A 5,374-nucleotide genomic window follows, 5' to 3' on the forward strand; every position below is an offset into this window, starting at 1 on the left:
CATTATCAATAGCAAAATATATCATTTGGCATAGCGCTTTTAAATTTTGATTATTTATTTATTTTATATATATTTATTGATTTAATATTGTCATTTCAATATTACTACATGTAGTAAAATATTCCATATGATAGTGCTTTGAATTTAGACAACTATATCTGATTCATATACCTGAGCTGACCCTATTTTTTTTACCTGAGTTGGTATTTCATATTGAAACAGGCTATAACTAAACTTCAAAGAACTTCCTACATAAACACCTGCCTTTGTCTTTACCAGAGTTGGTGTTCGGGGAAGAGGCCCCTTTTTCCTCTGTGGCCTTTTGATACGTCCGTGGTCAGTGTTTAGATAAACAAACCTGTCTCCTCAAGACTAACAGGTTAAGAAATAGGTCGAATATATTGTTACTAAGCACAATAGTTCAGGTTATTTTTATTTTTATTTTTTTTTATTAACGTAGCTCAGACGAAAACTAAAACAGAAAACCAGATGTTCAATTAATGATATCGCACTATAATCGACATTAAATTTATTATATTATTGTAGCGTTCAAGGAATTGTGAATATATACTAGATAATCTGAAAAGAAGTAATTTATTCTAGGAGGATATACGAAATATACAATTTTATATGTCATCTAGGCAATTCATATAATTCTTCACATCACTGGAAGTTCCTTCAAAGTCAAGAAATATCGTGCTAGTTTGTCTACGTTGTGTGCGTTTGTCTGTAATGTGTGAGTTTGTCTTTGATGTGAGAGTTTGTCCGTGATGTGTGAGTTCGTTGGTGATGTGTGAATGGCAGTTTGACTGTGTGGGTGTGAGTTTGTCTGTGATGTGCGAGTTTGTCTGTGGTAAGTTTATCTGTGGTGTGTGAGTTTTTGATGTGTGAGTTTGTCTGTGTTGTGCGAGTTTGTCTGTGATGTGCGAGTTTGTCTATGTTGTGTGAGTTTGTTTGTGATGTGTGAGTGTGTATGATGTGTATCTGCGATGTGTAAGTTTGTCTGTGATGTGTGAGTTTATCTGTGATGTGTGAGATTGTCTTTGATGTCTGTGATGTGTGAGTGACAGTTTGTCTGTGATGTGTCAGTTCGTGATGTGTGAGTTTGTCTGTGGTGTGTGAGTTTATCTGTGATGTGTCAGTTCGTGATGTGTAAGTTTGTCTGTGATGTGTGAGTTTGTCTGTGATGTGCGAGTTTATCTGTGATGTGTGAGATTGTCTTTGATGTCTGTGATGTGTGAGTGACAGTTTGTCTGTGATGTGTCAGTTCGTGATGTGTGAGTTTGTCTGTGGTGTGTGAGTGACAGTTTGTCTGTGATGTGTCAGTTCATGATGTGTGAGTTTGTCTGTGATGTGTGAGTTACAGTTTGTCTGTGATGTGTGAGTTACAGTTTGTCTGTGATGTGTGAGTTACAGTTTGTCTGTGATGTGTGAGTTACAGTTTGTCTGTGATGTGTGAGTTACAGTTTGTCTGTGTTGTGTGTTAGTTTGTCTGTGATGTGTGAGTTACAGTTTGTCTGTGATGTGTGAGTTACAGTTTGTCTGCGATGTGTGAGTGACAGTTTGTCTGTGATGTGTGAGTTACAGTTTGTCTGTGATGTGTGAGTTACAGTTTGTCTGTGATGTGTGAGTTACAGTTTGACTGTGTTGCGTGAGTGACAGTTTGTCTGTGATGTGTGAGTTACAGTTTGTCTGTGATGTGTGAGTGACAGTTTGTCTGTGATGTGTGAGTTACAGTTTGTCTGCGATGTGTGAGTGACAGCTTGTCTGTGATGTGTGAGTTACTGTTAGTCTGTGGTGTATGAGTGACAGTCTGTGATGTGTGTGTTACAGTTTGTCTGTGATGTGTGAGTTACAGTTTGTCTGTGATGTGTGAGTTACAGTTTGTCTGTGATGTGTGAGTAACAGTTTGACTGTGTTGCGTGAGTGACAGTTTGTCTGTGATGTGTGAGTTACAGTTTGTCTGTGATGTGTGAGTGACAGTTTGTCTGTGATGTGTGAGTTACAGTTTGTCTGTGATGTATTGTTTGTCTGTGTTGTGTGAGTTACAGTTTGTCTGTGATGTATTGTTTGTCTGTGTTGTGTGAGTTACAGTTTGTCTGTGATGTATTGTTTGTCTGTGATGTGTGAGTTACAGTTTGTCTGTGATGTATTGTTTGTCTGTGATGTGTGAGTTACAGTTTGTCTGTGATGTGTGAGTTACAGTTTGTCTGTGATGTGTGAGTTACAGTTAGTCTTTGATGTATGAGTGACAGTTAGTCTGTGATGTGTGAGTTACAGTTAGTCTGTGATGTGTGAGTTACAGTTTGTCTGTGTTGTGTGAGTTACAGTTTGTCTGTGTTGTGTGAGTTACAGTTTGTCTGTGATGTGTGAGTTACAGTTTGTCTGTGATGTGTGAGTTACAGTTTGTCTGTGTTGTGAGAGTTACAGTTTGTCTGTGATGTGTGAGTTACAGTTTATCTGTGTTGTGTGTGTTACAGTTTGTCTATGATGTGTGAGTTACAGTTTGTCTGTGATGTGTGTTACAGTTTGTCTGTGATGTATGGTTTGTCTTTGATGTATGGTTTCTCTGGGTTGAGTGAGTGTGTCTTTGATGTGTGATTTTTTTGTGGTGTGAGTTAGTCTGTGTTGTGTGAGCTTGTCTGTGATGTGACAGTTTGTCTGTGATATATGGTTTTTCTGGGTTGTGTGAGTTTGTGTTGTGTGAGTTTGTGTTGTGTGAGTTAGTCTGTGTCGTGATGTCTGTGATGTGTGAGTTTGTCTGTGTTGTGTGAGTTTGTCTGTGTTGTGTGAGTTTGTCTGTGTTGTGTTGTCTGTGATTTGTGAGTTTGTCTGTGATGTGTGAGTGTGTCCGTGATGTGTGAGTTTTACTGTGATGTGAGTTTGTGTTGTGTGAGTTTGTCTGTGATGTGTGAGTTTGTCCGTGTTGTGTGAGTTTGTCTGTGATGTGTGAGTGTGTCCGTGATGTGTGAGTTTTACTGTGATGTGTGAGTTTGTGTTGTGTGAGTTTGTCTGTGATGTGTGAGTTTGTCTGTGTTGTGTGAGTTTGTCTGTGTTGTGTGAGTTTGTCTGTGATGTGTGAGTTTGTCCGTGTTGTCTGTGTTGTGTGAGTTTGTCTGTGATGTGTCAGTTTGTCTCTGTTATGTTGTCTGTGATGTTTAAGTTTGTCTTTGATGTGTCTGTGTTGTGTGAGTTTGTGATGTGTAAGTGACAGTTTGTCTGTGATGTATCAGTTTGTCTGTGATGTGTGAGTGACAGTTAGTCTGTGATGTGTGAGTGACAGTTTGTCTGTGATGTATGAGTTTGTCTGTGTTGTGTGAGTTTGTCTGTGTTGTGTGAGTTTGTCTGTGTTGTGTAAGGTTGTCTGTGATCTGTGAGTTTGTGATGTGTAAGTGACAGTTTGTCTGTGATGTATGAGTTTGTCTGTGATGTGTGAGTTTGTCTGTGATGTGTGAGATTGTCTGTGATGTGTGAGTTTGTCTGTGATGTGTGAGTTTGTCTGTGTTGTGTGAGTTTGTCTGTGATGTGGAAGTTTGTCTGTGATGTATGAGTTTGTCTGTGGTGTATGAGTTTGTCTGATGTGTGAGTTTGTCTGTGTTGTGTGAGTTTGTCTGTGTTGTGTTGTCTGTGTTTTGTGAGTTTGTCTGTGATGTGTGAGTGTGTCCGTGATGTGTGAGTTTGTGTTGTGTGAGTTTGTCTGTGTTGTGTGAGTTTGTCTGTGATGTATGAGTTTGTCTGTGTTGTGTGAGTTTGTCTGTGTTGTGTGAGTTTGTCTGTGTTGTGTTGTCTGTGATGTATGAGTTTGTGATGTGTGAGATTGTCTGTGATGTGTGAGTTTGTCTGTGTTGTGTGAGTTTGTCTGTGATTTGTGAGTTTGTCTGTGATGTATGAGTTTGTCTGTGGTGTATGAGTTTGTCTGTGTTGTGTGAGTTTGTCTGTGTTGTGTGAGTTTGTCTGTGTTGTGTGAGTTTGTCTGTGTTGTCTGTGATGTATGAGTTTGTCTGTGGTGTATGTGAGTTGTTCTGTTTGACCTTTGGGTCTGTATATGTAGGTGAGTATATGTGTAAAGTATATATGTACCTGTAAGAATTTAAAACTCAGATTATGTATTTTTAACTGATATTAATATTATACCCGACAGAAATATACGTGTACTTTTAGTACGTTAAAATGTAATGTATTTATGATGTTTTGTTAATGTGATTGAAATAAAATTTTAAATAATTCTGTTTGAATTACAGTCTCGTGGTTCCTTTAAAATACAACGAATATGTGCGAGTTGTCTGCTGAAACAGGTTTCTATGGAACGCGAAAGTTGCCTTGTATGATAAATACACATTATATTATTTGACTTTACTATTATATGATATAATATCATCATTATATGATGCGATAATGTCATTATAAAGTGATGGAATGTAGCTATTATGTATTAACAAAAAATCATCATATGACGCTATATTATCATTATATGATGTAATGTAAAATGTATCATTAAATGACAAGACATTATCATTATATAATACGATATGGATTTTACCATGTAATATTCTATATGTATCATTAGATGATGATACATTAATATCATTATATAATGCGATATCATCTTTATATGGCGTTATTTTACTTTTATATGGTACGATTTTCATATTATATGATGCAATTTTTTCATCATATGATCGGATGTTTTCTTTATATGGTGCGATTTTATTATTTGTATGACATTGTTTCACCATGATAATAAATCAGTATTATATGATGACAATTAATACATCATTATATGACCGCACTTCACCTGATAAGATATTTCATCGTTATATAATACGAAAGCGCTCACGTGACCAGGCCCGGTACAAATCCGCGGGCTCGCATCTGATCAGCATCCTGTAGGAATATGAGACTTCATGCCCTCCGACCACAGGGGCATGTCAAGTCTTATATCAAAAAATCGATAAAAATACCTATACATATAGACAACGGAACCATGTATCATATCATATAATAGGAAAATCACGTCATATAAAGATAATATGGCATCATATAATGATACATTTCATCATATAATGGTAATGTCGCGCCATATATAATGATTTTTTACATCATATATTCGCAACATCGCATCATATAATAGCAAAATGATACCATTTAATGACAATATCGCATCATATAATGATAATATGATATGTAATAGTATATTTAGATCCTATAATGTATATTTATCATATAAGGCACCTTTGGCGTTCCATAGGTTTCGGCAACTCGTACGTACTACATTATGACCATCGAATATGCTGACAACACAAAATCGATTACTAACTTCCTAATATAAACACAGCCTTGACAGGTCATCACGTGATACATTGTATGTGTACTG

Source organism: Pecten maximus, chromosome 15, assembly GCF_902652985.1.
Source record: "Pecten maximus chromosome 15, xPecMax1.1, whole genome shotgun sequence".
In the NCBI taxonomy this organism is placed as follows: Eukaryota; Metazoa; Mollusca; class Bivalvia; order Pectinida; family Pectinidae; genus Pecten; species Pecten maximus.